Source organism: Lathyrus oleraceus, chromosome 5 (assembly GCF_024323335.1).
Source record: "Lathyrus oleraceus cultivar Zhongwan6 chromosome 5, CAAS_Psat_ZW6_1.0, whole genome shotgun sequence".
Taxonomy (NCBI): domain Eukaryota; kingdom Viridiplantae; phylum Streptophyta; class Magnoliopsida; order Fabales; family Fabaceae; genus Lathyrus; species Lathyrus oleraceus.
Window position 1 is genome coordinate 538199359 of NC_066583.1, and position 21004 is coordinate 538220362.

The following is a 21004-nucleotide window of genomic DNA, read 5'->3' on the forward strand; positions in this document are numbered from 1 at the left end:
CCAGGTGGCTCATATAGCACATGTTTTCAGAGAAAATCAGCAATATCAGCATCATAATCAAAACCAACAACAACAACATCAATAGTATCAACAACAACATCACCGTCCTCAACAGCAGGCCTACCAGCCTCGAAACAACAATCAAACCAGCACGAGCTATGATAGGAAAATGGTCACTTTTGATCCTATTCCAATGACCTATGCAGAATTATATCCTTCTTTAATTGAAAGGAAGTTGATTACTCCACGTGACCCACCTGCTATACCTACCAACCCTCAGTGGTGGTATAAGCCCGAGCTTCATTGTGTTTATCATTCCGATGCTCCCGGACATGATGTGGAGAACTGTTACCCTCTCAAGACCAAGGTTCAGGACCTTGTTAGAAGTGGTATCCTGTTTTTCGAGGACGTAGGTCCTAACGTCAAGAAGAACCCATTGCCCGAGCATGGGAAATCTGCTGTTAATATGGTTTAGGGTTGCCCTGGCAAATATAAGGTCAGATATGTGAGCCATATCAGACAATCTTTGGTCGAGATGCACAGACTGTTATGTGGATACAATCACTATGAGCATGACCATGACAGTTGCCGTGTTTGCACTGTCAATGAGAGAGGATGTCGTCAAATTAGAAAAGACATCCAAGAAATGCTGGATCAGGGTGTGATAGAGATACTTCAGAATCGTGATGAGGATGAAGTTAATGTGATATCCCCTGTCTTCAGGATCCCTGAGCCTGTTGTCGTCCGATACGATGGTAGCAAGCAGAAGGCTTCTCCTACTCTCATAATTAAGCCAGCTGGCCTTGTGCCCTACTCTTCCAACAAAGTTGTTCCCTATCGTTATAATGTTGTTGCATTGGAAGATGGGAAGGAGGTGCCTCTACCCTCCACTTCTGTTGTGAATATTGCTGATGTCAGTGGATTGACCCGGAGTGGTCGTGTTTTCTCGGCGCCGCCGAAACCCCAGGCTAACACCAGAAGAGTTGATACTGCTGATAGTGCCACCCGTCCTGTTGGGAATTTTTCCAATTCTCCGAATCCGGCACTTGCTGTTGACAGACCTGCCGTTGCTATTAGAGCTCATGTCCCTGCTGGCCAGAATGGCATGATTAGAGAGGACTGTGATGAGATGATGAGGCTTATCAAGAGGAGTGAGTACAATGTTGTAGATCAGCTTCTACAAACGCCTTCAAAGATATCTGTGTTGTCTTTGTTGATGAACTCTGAGCCACACCGAGAAGCTTTGCAGAAGGTGTTGGACGTGGCGTATGTAGATCATGACATCACCATAGAGCAACTTGATAGCATTATTGCAAACATTACTGCTTGTAACAATTTGAGCTTCTGTGTTGCTGATATCCCCGAGGAGGGAAGAGACCACAATTTGGCACTTCACATCTCCATGAATTGCAAGGATGATGTCTTATCTAATATGCTGGTAGACACCGGATCATCGCTGAATGTGTTGCCAAAATCCACTTTGGCCAAACTTTCATACTAGGGGCCTCCCATGAGGCAGAGTGGAGTGGTCGTCAAAGCTTTTGATGGATCCCGAAAAACAGTGATTGGCGAGGTTGAACTCCCAGTCAAGATAGGACCTAGTGATTTCCAGATCACTTTTCAGGTCATGGATATCCACCCATCATATAGCTGTTTATTGGGCAGACCATGGATTCACGAGGCAGGCGCCGTGACATCCACCCTACACCAAAAGTTGAAGTTCGTCAAGAACAAAAAGTTGGTGGTGGTAGGGGGAGATAAGACTCTCTTGGTTAGCCATTTGTCTTCCTTTTCTTATATTAATGCTGAGGATGAGGTTGGGACACCGTTCCAAGCCTTTTCTATTGTTGAGCCTTCTAAGAAAGGAACTTCTTCATTTGCGTCCTACAATGATGCGAAGTTGGCCATTGAGCATGACGCAACTACTGGTTTAGGACAAATGATCAAGCTGGAAGACAATAAATCCCGGGCTGGCATAGGGTACTCTTCAGGCACTTTCAACAAGCACAGTCTATTTTAGAATGGTGGCTACATCCACACGGTCGAAGACCAGGAAGCTGTTGCTGTTATGGAAGATGATGTAGAGGAAGATTCTGGCAACTTTGTCATCCCTGGAGGGGTCTGCAATAACTGGGTCGTTGTTGACGTTCCAATAGTCGTCCATAAGTCCACGTAATGTTCATTTTGTTTAAAAAAACCCTTCTCCCATGCCAAAAGGAGAAGTGATGACATTGTTGGCACATAAATACAATGATATTCATTCAATAAATTCATGTTAAATGTTTGTTTTTCCAAATTATTTTCACTTTTTGCTTTTGCAAGAAATTGGTGATCACATAAAACCCTAAAAATAGAATAAAATCAATCTTTTCATCTGCATAATGATTTTCTTTGTTTGAATTCTAAAATCTCTTTATATCCAAAATCATTATGCAGGTTGATCAAACCCATTGAACATAATGATCTAACACCATCTCCCAACTTTGAGTTCCCTGTATTTGAGGCCAAAGAAGATGATGTTGAAGAGATTCCTGATGAGATTACCCGTTTTCTTGAACACGAAGAGAATGTAAAGACAAAGGTCATACAACATACGATCGCAAGTTTCGATGATGACAAAAGACCATCTTGCACGTCTACAAACAAATGCAACACATTAGCCACCATATCCTTTGTTACGTTTTTCTAAATATGTTATAATCATTAAAAGCATGTGGACAAAGTGTGATCATGACAAAATGCATGAAAAATCACAAAACACTTGTTTTTGCAGATTTGAAGGCTTTGAGTCGACCATAGGGGTCAGCTCAAAGCTCACGGGTCAGCGCGAAGCTCAGCCCAAACTGGAGGTGGTCAGCGCAAAATTGCTTGCGTCGACCATAAGGGTCGGCGCTTGGCTCACGGGTCAGCGCACAAACCCCTTGCGTCGACCACACGTCGGCGCATGACATAGTGATGCTGTCCACGGCTCAGCGCATGGAACGATAGGTCGACCATAGGGGTCGGCGCATCACTCACGGCTCAGCGCACGCCGACCTATGGTCGACCGCTCGCGCGCAATCTCAGTTTTCTGAGTTATTTCAACTGTTTGAAATACTGTTATGTTTGTTTGGTTTTGTCAGTTACTATATATAGAAGTCAAAACACTTCTATTAACCAACATTTGTCAATTTGTATGCAAGTGTTCAAGGAAACAAGAAAGAGTGAAAAAGGTGTCAAAGATTCATCATCTTCATCCTCAACAGTTCACAATACATCAACTGCACACAATAACGCTTGATGTGATTCGTGATAGATTGAAGGTGATAAGGTTCGTAGCTGCGATTGGAGAATCGGGTTCGAGTTGAAGTCTTGGCAGGTTCTTTCTTGAATAAAATCATTAGGATTTTGTCCTCCAATACCGGTTTGTGTTTGGGGGTTTTTGGACGAATTGCTTCATTAACATTCAGCTGAGCGAAGGTGACTGATAAGAGAACGTCTTCATCAGTCTAGTAGCGGATTCGGTGTTTGTGTAGTGAAGGATTCGGGTTTGATTCGTTCGTGTTCGTGATCAGCCGGGCCAAGGGGTTGAAGAACGGAAGGTTCCTCAACGAGTGGCAGGAAACGGAGGTCCAGCATCAACGATCAAAGGTCTTGATTCATCTTGAATCAAGGAGCAAGGATAAGAAGTATCATTCAACACATTGGAAGTTCTGTTGTTTACATACTTTGCAATCCCTGTAAAAACGATTAAATCTCACAGGTGATATCTAATTAATCATCTCAATTCTATTTTTAGAATTGAGGGCAGACGTACCCCGAAGCGAGGACGGCGGGGGAACTGCCTCATCAAATCTGCGTCTTCTTTAATTTTCTGCATAATCTGTTTTTCAGCTTAAAATTTAAGTGATTTTAGTTTAAGCAATTTTTACCAAACGTTGATATAAGTTGAGTAAGTGATTAAAACTGCTGTTTGAATACTAAGTACAATAATACATTGTACTAGGATAAATTGATTTACTTACTCAACTCAAGTATCACTTGGGGTGTTTATGCACACCAAGTGTTTGTAAATTTGCTTAAGCCAAAGTTGTCTTGAGTTTGTATCCGTTTAAATTTGGTATTTTGATTCATTGGAACTAGGTTTGCTAGTAAGTGAATTATTTCATTGATTGTGCAATAAGTGTAGTAACTTGTATTCCAATTCATCTATTATCCATTAGCTTAACGCATATCCGGTTTTCCAATAACGGTTCGTTTTAGACTAAATTTTCCTCGGCCGCTTCCGCAACTAAAACAATTTTCAAAATCAATTTTCTTTCAAATTGGTAGCGCCGACTCAAGTTTTTAATTGGGATCTATTCAACCCCCCCTTCTAGATCCGTGCCATAGTCTAACAAGTGGTATCAGGAGCTCCGGTTCACTCCGTGCTTCAAAATACAACGTTGATAGAAAATGGCTAACGAACCTAAAGGGGCTTACAATAGAGCTCCCGTTTTCAATGGTGAAAATTATAGTTATTGGAAAGACTGTATGCGGGTGCACATAAATTCCATAGATAGAAAAATATGGAATGTTATTCTCAATGGTCCAATTGAAATAACCATGACCAATGAGAATAATGAAATAGTGCCTAAGCCTGAAGCACAATGGACCGATGATGATGAAAAGAAATACAACTACGATTGGAAAGCCAAAAATATCCTAATCTCCTCATTAGGTGTAGACGAATACTATCGTGTATCCCATTGCCCTACTGCTAAGGCCATGTGGGATTCACTTCAATTTGCCCATGAGGGGACGAACGATGTTAAATTGGCTAGAATCAATACACTAACACAAGAGTTGGATCTCTTTTTTATGGAGCAAGGGGAAACCATTGCCGACATGCAAAAGAGATTCACTCATCTAATCAATCGATTACATTCACTAGGTAAACCTATTTCCAATGATGTTGCTACTAATAAGATCTTAAGATGTCTTAACAGGGAATGGCAGCCGAAAGTGACCGCCATCAAAGAGGCAAATGATCTTACCACATTGGACTTGACAACATTGTTCGGTAAACTACAAGAGCACGAACAAGTTCTCTTAAGCTTGAAACAACACGAAAGGAAAGAAAAGAAAGACAAAGCTAAGGTGAGTGAAAAGAAATCAATAGCTCTAAAGACTTCCTCCTCAAAGTCTCAAGCAAAAGAGCAAAGTGATTATTCATCGAGTGACGAAGAAGAAGAGGACAAGAGTGAAGATATGGGGCTGTTCGTCAAACGCTACAACCGTTACGTGAGAAAGAACGGCATCCAACATTCCGAGAAGAACTTGGTAAACTTCCGGAAGCAATCTAGGTTCTCTAAAAATGATGACTCAAAAGGAAAAACAACTAGAGGGTCGTGCTATAAGTGTGGAAAACCGGGTCACTACAAACCGGACTGTCCGATGAACAAAAAGACAAAAGAAAAAGACTCATACAACTCACATAAGAAACCATCAAAGCCAAGGAGGGCATACATAGCTTGGGAAAGCGATAGCGACTCCTCCGATGATGAAAGCTCTAGTGATGAAGATGAAAATGCAAATCTATGTCTCTCTGCTCATCAAAAGAACAAGAAGAAACAGGTACGACATGCTAAATATGAAAATTCCTCTGGTATGTCTCATCATGAATTGCAAACTGCTTTTGACACTTTACACTATGAAGCGAAAGAGGCCTTTAAAAGGCTTGCCTCAAATAAGAAAATCTTTTCTCATTTAGAACAAAAAATTCAAGAATCCGAAAAGAAACTTGAGGCACTTAAGGCTTCTATAGTGGAAAGCACAAAAACAAGTTATGAGGACCTTAAAAGTAGAATGATGAACTTTGGGTGTGATACTTGTTACATTTGGCAAGGTGAAGTAAGAAACCTAAAAGCCAAACTTAACAAGGCTCTTGAGCCCAAGATTACATTTGCTATTGATAAAGCTAATTTTCGAAAAAGTATGGTTAATCCATATCAATAATACAAATATGTTATGAAGGATGAAGATAGCAAAAGTAATCAAAATGAAAAGTTCTCTTGTCTCTATTGCTGCAAGAAAGGCCATTCCATTGCTAAATGTAGATTTAGGAGGTTTTTAGTTCCTAAAGGCATTTATCAATGGATGCCCAAATGCAACCATTTCGTTCCTCACCACTCAGGATCCAATAAGCAATTGGGTACCTTCTCTTGTTAATTATCTTGTTACAGGTACAATGCCTCGAGACTACCGAGAGAAGATGGTTTCTCGACAGTGGATGCTCAAGGCACATGTCTGGTGACATATCTCTCTTCATTGACTTTGTGGCTAAGAAGAAGGGATATGTAACTTATGGTGATAACAACCGTGGAGCAATACTTGGTAAAGGTAGTGTAGGTAATCCCTCCTCTACTACTATCTCTGATGTGTTGCTTGTCGAAGGTCTTAAACACAATCTACTTAGCATCAGTCAATTATGTGACAAAGGATACAATGTATCGTTTTCAAAAGAGTGTTGCAAAATTGTACATAATGATGATAAGAAGAGTATGTTTAATGGTCTTCGTGTGAACAATGTCTATATGCTTGACTTAAATGAAGTATCGTTAACAAGTGACAAATGCCTCGTAAAAATGAGTGAAGACTCATGGTTATGGCATAGGCGTTTAGCACATGTTAACTTTGACTTACTCAACAAAGTAGTCTCAAAAGATCTAGTCCTAGGTCTCCCCAAAATTAAGTTCACCAAGGATCACCTTTGTGATGCTTGTCAAAAGGGGAAGCAAACGAGGATCTCATTTAAATCCAAAAATATCGTTTCAACAACGAGACCTCTCGAGCTTCTCCATATGGATTTATTTGGGCCATCTAGGATTAAAAGTCTAGGAGGAAACTATTACGGTTTCGTAATAGTGGACGACTTTTCTCGATTTTGTTGGACTATTTTCTTAGTAAGTAAGAGTGACACATTCGCCGCCTTTGAACGATTTGCCAAGCTTTCCCAAAATAAACTAAATACAAACATTGTTGCAATTAGAAGCGATCATGGAGGTGAGTTTAAAAATCACTTATTTGAAGAATATTGCAGTAACCATGGTATTGATCATAACTTCTCCGCTCCACGTACTCCTCAACAAAATGGGGTTGTGGAGCGTAAAAATCGAATTTTGGAAGAATTGGGAAGAACAATGATCAACGAAAGTGGCTTACCGAAATATTTTTGGGCCGACGCCATTAGTACGGCTTGTTATGTTTTGAATAGGGTGCTTATACGCCCCATTCTAAATAAAACACCGTATGAACTTTTAAAAGGGCGAAAGCCAAATGTTTCTCACTTACATGTCTTTGGTTGCAAATTTTTTGTATTGAACAATGGAAAGGAAAACTTAGGGAAATTCGATTCCAAGGCCGACGAAGGTTTCTTCCTCGGATACTCTCAATCTAGCAAAGCATATAGAATATACAACAAGCGATTACTTACTGTAGAAGAGTCTGTACATGTTACTTTTGATGAATCCAATCCGAGAAACGTCGGAAAGGGTAGTGTTTTTCATGGTGCAGGTACATCTACCGAAGACATACTCAAAGATGGCGAGCCGGGGATTGATCAACCCGACATAGTCAAAATTGAGGAGGACAAAGATGTACACCATGATGAAACCGAGGTAACTCATCCGCCTTCAAACGATGATCTTCCTCAAGCTTGGAAGTCTTCCAAAGACCATCCAATCGACAACATTATCGGAGATATCTCAAAGGGTGTAACAACTCGATCTAAGCTAAGTAATTTCTGTTATCACTTCGCTTTCGTTTCGCAGATGGAACCTAAAAACCCTAAAGAAGCCCTACTCATTGAACACTGGTTTTTATCAATGCAGGAGGAACTTAATCAGTTCACCAGAAATGAGGTTTGGGACCTTGTCCCTCCTCCGCGAGATCATCGAGTAATCGGCACCCGATGGGTGTTTAGGAACAAGCTGGACGAAAACGGGGTAATAACCCGTAATAAGGCGCGTTTAGTCGCGCAAGGGTATAACCAAGAGGAAGGCATCGACTATGAGGAAACTTATGCGCCGGTTGCCCGACTCGAGGTTATACGCCTTCTCCTTGCCTTCGCTTGTGCAAAGGATTTTAAGCTATTCCAAATGGATGTTAAGAGCGCTTTCCTTAACGGTCACATAAATGAAGAAGTTTATGTCGCACAACCTCCGGGTTTCGAATCCCATGAGCATCCTGATCATGTTTATAAACTGAAAAGAGCTTTGTATGGCCTCAAACAAGCTCCTAGAGCTTGGTATGAGAGACTGAGCAAGTTCTTACTCGATCAAGGTTACTCAAGAGGAAAGGTCGACACAACCCTCTTCATTAAACGTCAAGGAAAGCACTTGATATTAGTGCAAATTTATGTAGATGATATCATTTTTGGGTCTACTAACATGAATCTTGTGAGAGAGTTTTCTGACACTATGCAGGGCGAGTTCGAGATGAGTATGATGGGGGAACTCACATACTTTCTCGGTCTGCAAATTAAACAGCTCAAGGAAGGAACTTTCGTGAGCCAGACAAAGTATTGTTTGGACCTTATCAAGAGATTTGACATGGCAAAAGCTAAGACCATAGACACCCCCATGCCTACGTGTACCAACTTGAACAAGGATGAAGACGGTAAGGAAGTAGATGTAAAACGGTATAGAGGTATGATTGGTTCACTCCTTTATCTTACTGCTTCTCGTCCCGATATTATGTTTAGCGTATGCATGTGTGCAAGATATCAATCATGTCCCAAGGAATCCCACTTAAAAGCTGTCAAAAGAATACTTCGATACCTATCCGGTACTCCGAAGTATGGACTGTGGTATTCCAAAGGTAATGATTGTTCCTTGGTAGGTTTTTCCGATTCCGACTTTGCCGGTTGCAAATCGGATAGGAAGAGTACTAGTGGCACCTGTCACTTATTTTCAAACTCTTTGGTCAGTTGGCATAGCAAGAAACAGGTTTTTGTTGCCTTGTCAACCGCCGAAGCGGAATACGTTGCCGCCGGTAGTTGTTGTGCCCAAATCCTATGGATTAAGCAACAACTATTGGATTTTAACCTCAAACTTGAACGTATTCCCATTTTTTGTGACAATACAAGTGCCATTAACCTGACCAAGAATCCTGTGCTACATTCTCGCACCAAACATATCGAAATACGACACCACTTTCTTCGGGATCATGTAGAGAAAGGTGACATTGTGTTTGAACATGTCAATACTGAAAATCAACTAGCGGACATTTTCACAAAGCCGCTAGCCACTGAACCTTTTTTCATATCCGCCGAGAACTTGGCATTCTCGATATTTCGGAACGAGCACTATAATCTACTGCTTTACCTAATTCCATATATGACTTTAATCTTGTACTTCTAACAAATCTATGTTGTTGTAAGCACAAGTCTACCGTTCACTAAGTCACTCCGACATTGAGGTGATACTGTTCCTCTCTCTCTCTCTCTGCAAAATTGCATGACTAAAACAGTTATATCTCATAATGATGTTGTTTATATGTATCTATATGATCTCTATTTGGTTGTTTATTGCTGTATGATCTATTAATTATGCATCAAACTGGTCATTGCATGTGCTAAACAGTGAAAAATGGAAATTTGAACTGTATGAGTCGACCGCAGCAGGGCTATGGTCGACGCATGATTAAATAATTTTTGCATTTTCTCAAAAATCAAACAGTATGCGTCGACGCATACAGGGGTATGGTCGACACATCGCTCGAAAATTTCGTTTTTCTGCAGAAAAATTTAAATCATCTCTCATGCATTCCCATTCAATAACCATCATTAAGTGTGCATTTACATTTCATTACCTTTCAAACTACCCACTACCTTGTAACTTGCATCTACCTAGTGGCTATTATTCTTTGTTCTTCCATCTTCCCAAAACCCTAACCTTTCCACTATAAATTAGGACAAACCTCTCTCTAGAAGAATCACTCTCAAAAACCCTTATTAAACCTTCTCTCTATATCCAAACACTTAGTTTCAAACCTACTCAAATGGCTTCCTCATCACGCAGACCTTCCGGCAAGAGAACCCGAGAATCATCCGCCGCTTCTCTTCCCTTATCTGCTGTATCACTCGTTCCACCCACTCGTGTTGAAATCTTCAACAGTGAATTCAGCAAAAGAGGTGTTGTGCAACAACATGCGTTCTACAAACTTGAAGCTGAACGCATGCACCTTCCGGAAGTCCTGTCTCTGCTGCAGCATCAAGGCTTCATAAACTTCTTGGAGTGTAACACTAAATACAGTGAAGACCTTGTCCGAGTTTTCTACGCCGGTCTGCATGAGAACTTTCGCGGGCACAAGCTTTCCTCCAGAGTTGGCTCTACAAAGGTATCGCTTAAATCAAATATCTGGAACAAGTATTTTGACATGTCTGTGGTTGATGCTGAAAATCCTCTACCTGAGGTGACTGACTCTCACCACATAGATGGCTATGAGTTTAAGAGTGCATTGAATGACATGTTGAAACGGCCATATCCTGATGAGTTTGTGAACAGTGACTTGTTCCCACGAACTGTCACTGCCGGCAAGCTGAACGCCAGAGAAAGGATTCTGCAGTGGATTGTCTCACGCATCCTGCGGCCCAAGAAGGGCGGTCTCTCCAGAGTCGAACAGGCCGAGGTTCATCTGATTTACATTCTGAAAAATAAGATAAAAATCAACTGGCCGTACTACATTGCCAGTAGAATGTATAATCTACGTGATTCCGGACGAGGAACTGCTCTGGCCTACGGATCCTTCATTCAAGAAGTCCTTGCAGCAGCCAACGTTCATCATCCGCCTTTCCCATACACCTCTATTTCATCTGACAAAGAGTTTAGCACAAAAACCATGTCTATGATGGGATATCTTTGGTGCAATGAGCGGAGAAAGTATAAGTTTGTTAGAAGAGGATATGTTCCTCCAAGGGTTGACAGTGATGAAAGCGAAGAACAAGACGATGATGTGGAAAATGAAGAAGAAGAAGAAGAAGCAAGGCACGATGCTGCTTACAATGATGGAGATGACAGTCCTTCACCCGTTGGCACTCATGACTACTCCGGCTCTGCTTGGGTTCAGCAGCCGGATACAAATGAAGAAGGTGTTCCACGCTGGGGTAACTGGGGTGATTGGCAACATACGGGCTGGACAACTCAACGTGAATCTTACCAGCCGTATCACCAAGTTGAGGAAGAATTTCCTCCGTCCCCTCCACAGCAAGCAGATTCTTCAGAGCTGTTGGATATGATGCGAAACATGCAACTTGCCCAACAATCCTTCATGCAAGCCCAGGATGACCGATATGCTCAGATTAACAGTCAACTTCAAACCCAAAATGAGCGGCTCGACAACCTCTCCACAAGCCTAAATGGACGGTATGCAGATTTGGAACGGTGTGTCGACAGGAGTCTCAGGCATCTGGAAGGTGTTTCGGATTACCTATCAACTCTGGCTGACCCCAGCAGAAACCCAGGCGTCTGCTACCATCCAGGCCACCGTCACCTAAGACAATAGACCTTCATTTGCATATTACATGTTGCTTGTTGTTTTGCATGTTTTCCTGTTTTTCTCTGCTTTGCCTGTTTATGCAACCATAATCTCTTGAATGTAATTTTTATCTAATTAATGACTATTGACTTGAAATGATATAAGTGTGATATTATTCTCTGTCTCTGCTATTACCTGTGAACTTTTCGTTGTTATCTTGAATAATCACTTTGTCTCTCTTTTTGATGTTGTCAAAGGGGGAGAATAGTGCAGACAAGACAAAAATGCCCATAACTAACAGTTGCTTTCGCTTTCTGCAAATAGCCTTAGATTACAAAAGAAAGGGGGAGTATGCAAAATGTGTCAATACCGCATGTTGTTTGCCACGTGGATTTATACAGATTGTCATCATCAAAAAGGGGGAGTATGTAAAGACAAAGGTCATACAACATACGATCGCAAGTTTCGATGATGACAAAAGACCATCATGCACGTCTACAAACAAATGCAACACATTAGCCACCATATCCTTTGTTACGTTTTTCTAAATATGTTATAATCATTAAAAGCATGTGGACAAAGTGTGATCATGACAAAATGCATGAAAAATCACAAAACACTTGTTTTTGCAGATTTGAAGGCTTTGAGTCGACCATAGGGGTCAGCTCAAAGCTCACGGGTCAGCGCGAAGCTCAGCCCAAACTGGAGGTGGTCAGCGCAAAATTGCTTGCGTCGACCATAAGGGTCGGCGCTTGGCTCACGGGTCAGCGCACAAACCCCTTGCGTCGACCACACGTCGGCGCATGACATAGTGATGCTGTCCACGGCTCAGCGCATGGAACGATAGGTCGACCATAGGGGTCGGCGCATCACTCACGGCTCAGCGCACGCCGACCTATGGTCGACCGCTCGCGCGCAATCTCAGTTTTCTGAGTTATTTCAACTGTTTGAAATACTGTTATGTTTGTTTGGTTTTGTCAGTTACTATATATAGAAGTCAAAACACTTCTATTAACCAACATTTTTCAATTTGTATGCAAGTGTTCAAGGAAACAAGAAAGAGTGAAAAAGGTGTCAAAGATTCATCATCTTCATCCTCAACAGTTCACAATACATCAACTGCACATAATAACGCTTGATGTGATTCGTGATAGATTGAAGGTGATAAGGTTCGTAGCTGCGATTGGAGAATCGGGTTCGAGTTGAAGTCTTGGCAGGTTCTTTCTTGAATAAAATCATTAGGATTTTGTCCTCCAATACCGGTTTGTGTTTGGGGGTTTTTGGACGAATTGCTTCATTAACATTCAGCTGAGCGAAGGTGACTGATAAGAGAACGTCTTCATCAGTCTAGTAGCGGATTCGGTGTTTGTGTAGTGAAGGATTCGGGTTTGATTCGTTCGTGTTCGTGATCAGCCGGGCCAAGGGGTTGAAGAACGGAAGGTTCCTCAACGAGTGGCAGGAAACGGAGGTCCAGCATCAACGATCAAAGGTCTTGATTCATCTTGAATCAAGGAGCAAGGATAAGAAGTATCATTCAACACATTGGAAGTTCTGTTGTTTACATACTTTGCAATCCCTGTAAAAACGATTAAATCTCACAGGTGATATCTAATTAATCATCTCAATTCTATTTTTAGAATTGAGGGCAGACGTACCCCGAAGCGAGGACGGCGGGGGAACTGCCTCATCAAATCTGCGTCTTCTTTAATTTTCTGCATAATCTGTTTTTCAGCTTAAAATTTAAGTGATTTTAGTTTAAGCAATTTTTACCAAACGTTGATATAAGTTGAGTAAGTGATTAAAACTGCTGTTTGAATACTAAGTACAATAATACATTGTACTAGGATAAATTGATTTACTTACTCAACTCAAGTATCACTTGGGGTGTTTATGCACACCAAGTGTTTGTAAATTTGCTTAAGCCAAAGTTGTCTTGAGTTTGTATCCGTTTAAATTTGGTATTTTGATTCATTGGAACTAGGTTTGCTAGTAAGTGAATTATTTCATTGATTGTGCAATAAGTGTAGTAACTTGTATTCCAATTCATCTATTATCCATTAGCTTAACGCATATCCGGTTTTCCAATAACGGTTCGTTTTAGACTAAATTTTCCTCGGCCGCTTCCGCAACTAAAACAATTTTCAAAATCAATTTTCTTTCAAATTGGTAGCGCCGACTCAAGTTTTTAATTGGGATCTATTCAACCCCCCCTTCTAGATCCGTGCCATACTCTAACAGAGAAGATCATTCAGCCACATCTTGAGAATCTGGAAACAATCAACTTGGGGTCTAAAGATTGTGTTCGTGAAGAGAAGATTTGGGCACTCCTGGAAGAATCTGTGAAGAAGGGGTTGATTGAGTTGCTAAGAGGGTACGTCGACGTCTTTGCCTGGTCATATGAAGACATGCTTGGTCTAGATACTGATATCGTGCAATATTTCTTGCCTTTGAAGCCTGAGTGCATGCCTGTGAAGCAGAAGCTCAGAAGAACTCATCCTGATATGGCAGTGAAGATTAAAGAAGAAGTTCAGAAGCAAATTGCTGCGGGGTTTCTGGTGACTTCTACATATCCTCAATGGGTGGCCAATATTGTGCCCGTGCCTAAGAAAGATGGAAAAGTCCGAATGTGTGTGGACTATAAAGACTTGAATAAAGCTAGTCCGAAAGATGATTTCCCTCTATCACATATTAATATGTTGGTAGATAATATAGCTAAATTCAATGTCTTCTCATTTATGGACGGATTTTCCGGATATAATCAGATCAAAATGGCACCCGAGGATATGGAGAAGACAACGTTCATCATACCTTGGGGAACATTCTGTTATCGAGTGATGCCCTTCGGTTTGAAGAACACTGGAGCCACGTATTAACGAGCTATGACTACCTTGTTTCATGATATGATGCACAAGGAGATCGAGGTATATGTTGATGATATGATTGCAAAGTCGAGAACAGAAGTTGAACATGTAGAGCACTTGTTGAAGCTTTTTCAACGTTTGAGGAAGTACAAACTCCGCCTGAATCCGAACAAGTGTACATCTGGAGTCCGTTTCGGCAAGTTATTGGGCTTTATTGTCAGTGAGAGAGGTATAGAAGTTGAGCCTGCCAAGGTCAAAGCAATACAAGAGATGCTTGCGCCCAAAACTTAGAAGCAAGACCGAGGTTTTCTTGGCCGCTTAAATTATATTTCCATATTCATATCTCACATGACTGCCACATGTTCGCCAATATTCAAGCTCCTTCGGAAAGATCAGCGTCATGATTGGACCGAGGATTTCCAAAAGGCCTTTGACAGTATTAAAGAGTATCTGTCAGAGCCTCTGATTCTGTCTCCACCTATGGAAGGGAGACCCTTGATCATGTATTTGACTGTTCTTGAAGACTCTATGGGTTGTGTCCTTGGTTAGCAGGATGAATCAGGGAAGAAAGAATATGCCATCTACTATCTGAGTAAGAAGTTCACTGATTGTGAGTCTCGATACTCAATGCTTGAGAAAACATGTTGTGCTTTGGCTTGGGCTGCTAAGCGCTTACGCCAGTATATGTTGAATCATTCGACTTGGTTGATATCCAAAATGGATCCAATCAAGTATATCTTTGAGAAGCCTGCTTTAACTGGGAGGATTGCCCGTGGGTAGATGCTGTTGTCTGAGTATGATATTGAGTATCGAGCTCAGAAAGCTATTAAAGGTAGTATCTTGGCTGATCACTTGGCACATCAACCAATTGAGGATTATCAGTCGGTTCAGTACGACTTCCTAGATGAGGAGATTCTGTATTTGAAAATGAAAGATTGCGATGAGCCTACGCTCGATGAAGGGCCAGAGCCTGGATCCCGATGGAGCATGGTGTTTGATGGCGCTGTAAATAAATATGGAAATGGTATTGGGGCAGTGATTATTACTCCTCAGGGAACACATCTTCCTTTTACAGCAAGGCTAACTTTCAAATGCACGAATAATATGGAGGAGTATGAGGCCTGTATTATGGGTTTGGAAGAGTGTATTGATCTTAGGATCAAGCATCTTGATGTTTATGGTGATTCGGCCCTTGTTGTTAATCAGATTAAAGGTGAATGGGAGACGAATCAGCCTGGCCTCATCCCATATAGAGATTATGCGACGAGGATTTCAACTTTCTTTACTGAGGTTGACTTCCATCATATTCCTCGAGATGAGAATCGGATGGCAGATGCGCTTGCTACACTTGCTTCTATGATTGTGGTGAAATTCTGGAATGAAGTCCCCAATATCACTGTGATGCGCTTGGATTGACCAGCTCATGTATTTGCATTTGAAGAAGTGAAAGATGATAAGCCATGTTATTATGATATCAAGTGCTTTCTCCAAAGTCAGATCTACCCGCCTGAGGCATCTGTTAAAGATAGAAAGACTTTGAGGAGATTATCAGGCAGTTTCTACCTCAATGGCGATGTACTTTATAAGAGAAATTTTGACATGGTTCTGCTCAGATGCGTGGATAGACACGAAGCAGACCTGTTAATGACTGAGGTCCATGAGGGTTCGTTTGGTACTCATTCCAATGGACATGCCATGGCTAGAAAGATGTTGAGAGCAAGCTAATATTGGCTGACAATGGAGTCTGATTGCTGCAAATAAGTGAAGAAATGCCACAAGTGTCAGATTTATGCGGATAAGATTCATATTCCCCCGACACTTCTGAATGGGATTTCATCACCATGCCCTTTCTCCATGTGGGGAATTGACATGATTGGCATGATAGAGCCAAAGGCGTCCAATGGTCACATGTTCATTCTCGTAGCAATTGATTACTTCACCAAGTGGGTTGAAGCGGCATCATATGCAAACGTGACCAGGTAGGTGGTTGTGAATTTTATCATGAATCAACTCATATGCCGTTATGGTGTGCCAGATAAGATCATTACTGATAATGGATCTAACTTGAACAATAAGATGATGAAAGAGCTATGTAGCGAGTTCAAGATTGCACATCATAATTCTTCTCCTTATAGACCCAAGATGAATGGGGTTGTTGAAACTGCTAACAAGAACATCAAGAAGATTATCCAGAAGATGGTTGTTACATACAAAGATTGGCATGAGATGCTGCCATTTGCTTTGCATGGCTATCGTACATCTGTCCGCACTTCAACAGGGGCAACCCCTTTCTCCCTTGTATATGGCATGGAGGTTGTACTCCCCGTAGAGGTTGAGATCCCATCAATGAGAGTATTGATGGAAGCCAAGTTGACTGAGGCTGAATGGGTTCAGAGTCGTTATGACCAACTGAATTTAATTGAAGAGAAGAGATTGACTGCCATGTGCCATGGTCAGTTATATCAGCAAAGGATGAAGAAAGCCTTTGATAAGAAGGTCAAGCCTCGTATGTTTCGAGAAGGTGACCTCGTTCTCAAGAAAGTCTTGTCTTTCGCGCCCGATTCCAAGGGCAAATGGACTCCAAACTATGAAGGTCCATATGTTGTTAAGAGAGCCTTTTCAGGCGGTGCTTTGATGCTTACAACTATGGATGGGGAGGATTTCACTCGTCCTGTGAATTCAGATGCAGTCAAGAAATACTTCGCCTAAAATAAAAAAAAAATAAAAACAGAATAGCTCGCTAAGTTGAAAACTCGAAAGGGAGACTTAGGCAAAAATGAGCGTCTCGGTGGATTGAAAACCCGAAAGGGCGATCCAGGCAAAAGTTAGAGACATGAAAAAATGAATATATATATATATACATACATATATATATATATATATATATATATATATATATCCCGCTAGATTGAGTACCTCACCCTAGGGCAATCTAGGAAAAAATTAGGGATTTGGCAAGTAACTGCATCCTGACAAGACTTTGTTCTACAAGCCATCTTCTGTCAAAGAATTTTGCTCAGTCATCGTCAACTGAAGCTTCAAATACATTGGATTCAGAGTTGGTGGAGAAATAGTCATTATGTTCAATGTAGCCCTTTTCCAATATATATCACCAATTTCAAATTTGTAAAGATCCATGGAGTCTTGCCATTTGCAGACTACCATTCCATCAAATAAATTTGAGCCTTTATCCAATTCTTTGCACTCTTATTTGTTTCTGTTCAACAAATGTTTGCATGTTTTAATTGATAAATATCATTGTTTTAAATAAATAAAATTTTCATAAATTGTTTTTAAACAAAGTGAACATTCACAAAGACTGAAAAGGATAATTGGGACATCTTCGGTGCTCCCAAGGATAGTATGATCTCCAAAAGGGTAAGATATTTGTTCATATTCCTAGCATATCTGTGTTTCTCCTCATCATCTCTTAGGTTGTCTCCTCCGCAAGCGCAAAAGAAGATTATGCACCACCAAATTCCCCAGAGAGTCTGGAGCTTTGGTCTTGATTTGTTTAGAGAAGTATATCTGTAACACCACCCAGATCCCCTGAGAATCTGGAGTTTGGTCTTAATCTTCTAACTCACCAGTGAGGCTAGATCTAGCATCTGTGTTATCAATTATATGGTTGTCATCCCTTGGGCGGATTGACCTAAAATCCCTTATAGATTGATAAATTGACATGCTACCTTTTTAGATGGGAAAATCCTCCGCAGAGTGAGCAGAAACTCCCCTCATGAGCAGTTGGTTTGTAGCTTATCCCATGTGGATTCGCCTACATTGATCTCTGGTAGGCTTGCCTCTTGTTCATTTTCAGCAAGGTTGCTCATCTTAGACTTCCCCAGTCTGGTCACCAGCAGGTTATTCCTAGTTGAGCGCCTACAGTTTCCCCTTAGCAGAGCGGGTGATGGAAATGTTTATTTTCCTATCCCTAGTGGAGCAGTGTTTCCCTTTTCCTCGGCAGAAATTTGGTTTCTCCAGCAGTATGAGGAAGTGTGATGGTTATTGGAACTTTTGTTTAGTGGTTACTCCCCACAAAGTTTCACCTCTCTCCTTGATAATTTCCCTAGTAGAGTGGCTTCTATAATGGATCTTATCTATGCTTAGCCTCCCCAGCTAAAGCTCTGCCTGATTTCAGTTTGGCGTTGGAACTTCGAGGAAGACGTGTTGATTCCTTCCCCATAGGAGTGATTGGTTCTCCTTCTCCATGGCAGAGATATTTCCTTCCGTGATTAGAAGTGGGTATGTTGTTTGATGTGCTTCTGTTTGGTGGTTGTTCCCCACAAAAGTCCACATCACCCCCTGATAAGATCCCTAGTAGAGTTTCTTCACTGACTGATCTTATCCATATCTCTGCATACTATTGGAAGATCTCCAGCTTTGGTGATTGCGATCCCTTGCTTATTCCCGACAGCAGTCTCTGATCCCCGGTGATCCTGTTTGATCCCCTATCTGTGTTTCCTGGTATCTGTTGCCCCCACCAGATTGGATGTTTCTCCTTTGGGTTTGGCTTTCTCTTTTGAGGTGTAGTACCGAATGTCTGTCCATTGATTCTTGGACCCGTTTGTGTTAGATATGTCTGTTTGTCAGCATTAATCATACATAAACCACGCATATACATGCATAATTATAACATTCAGATATTCATGTTGCATTTTTTGCCACATATCTTTGTTTGCTATCTCCTGCTACTTGGTGATATATATTTCCCCAAGCAGACGTTTGTGTCTGATCTCTCCATATAGAGTCAGCCCCATCGGCAGAAAGTGTCTATCTTTTCTTCTACATCCCCACTGAGTTATATCCTCGTGGATAATTATTATTTCAGTTTCCTCCCAAAATATGTATTGGGATGGAATTACTCCCCTGAGTTATATCCTTGTTAGGTTGAGTCTTGTTTCATTGTGTCTCTCTAGTTTGTTCCTAGATTGACTCCTTTTGTTATTTCCCATGCACTTCCCCGTAGTTTAGATGAATGATTGCTCAGTAGCCAGTAATCGTCCATCTTTTCCCCGACGGAGTTTCTGTGGCCTTCTATCCAGTAACCGGTAGTTGTAAGTCCTATTTCTGTGGCCTTCTACCCAGTAACCAGTAGTTGTAAGTCCTATTTCTGTGGTTTTTCTACCCAGCAACCGGTAGTTGTAAACCCCATTTTGATCCCCTTTGCAGAGTTAACCTAGTTTGTTCATCCTAACCGATGACGGTTACTCTCTTCTGTGGTTTTCTACCCAGTAACTGGTAGATGTAATCCCCTCTTTGTTGGTTATCTTTATCCAATATTCGGTATCGATATTCCTTCACCTTTGAGTATATCTCCTAGTAACCGGTGATATATCTCCCAGATCATTGCTTTGTCAATGAATCCCCAGCGAGTCATCTCTCATTTACCCTTGATTGGTAATGATTATCTCTCCCCTTGATTGGTCATCATTTTATACCCATTAGTCGGTATCCCGATGTCCTTTCTTTTCGGTCGATTTATCCTTTATTAACCTAGTAACCGGTTGTGGATAATCTTCCATGCGAGTATGTTATCTATGTTCTGACGGTAATAGATAATATATCTCATGCGCTCTTCAGTTGAAGTCTTTTTCTTCCCCAGTCGAGTAAGATTCATATTTCCTTATGGAATCAAATGTCCATCCTGTAATCGAGTTTGCTTTTTCAGCCCTCCTTTCGGATGATGAGTGTCTTGGAAATATTCCCCAATTCACGCCTGGTTGGTCACCTATTATATGCCTAGTAACCGGTATCCCTGGTGTTCCTTCTTTTCTGCTCCCTATTATGACTTTTGTCCCCTGTTGAGTCAGATTTTCTTGAGTTTAAACATACCTTTTTAGGTCTTCCTCAGATGTTTTGGATGATTGATATCTCTCACCCTCATACCGGTCATAGATATTCATTCTCCCCGAGCGTGTTTTTCTCTCACCCTTATACCAGTGTTTTGATCACATGTGTCTTTGAGCTTATTACCCAGTAACCGGTAATACCTCATTTGCTTCTCCCTCAGCTGAGACCTTTATGGATGTTCCCAGCCTAAGTCCCTTAGTGGGATTTTCCCCCATCTGAGTCCGGATTTTTATCCGAGGTATCCTTCGTGGATAGTTTGTTGTATTGGCATATTCCCTAATACATGCATCTTTGCGTCATCTCGAGTCTTTCCATTTATTTATTTTCATGGAATCCCTTCATGTCTCCCAACAAGTTTCAAGTCGTGACCTGCTCACGCATTTCATTCCCCTTTTACTCCCCGGTAAAGTCCCTAGAGTCTCTGTCCCATTTATGAGTGTATTACTCATATGGATCCTCAGTTTCTCCTGATTTCTTTTTCCTTTGTGGGCATATATCCCCACAGAGCATTAACTTTTGCATACATACATTTGCATCATGAGGTCTCTTAGGGACCAAAATTCGTCTCTTTGTTATTATTTAAGCCCATTCTACCTCGTCGAGACGAAGATTTTAACCTTCACTTCTCCGGCTAGAATGACCTTAAATAGGGGCATCTGTAAGACCCTAATTTTGACCCTAAGATCCCTCATGGCATCATATCATTGCACATTGCATTTGCCTCAAGGATCATAGCATCTTGGCTCCTTTACCCTAGGTTGGTACTTGTGAGTTGGCTTGAGACCACCAAGCATGCT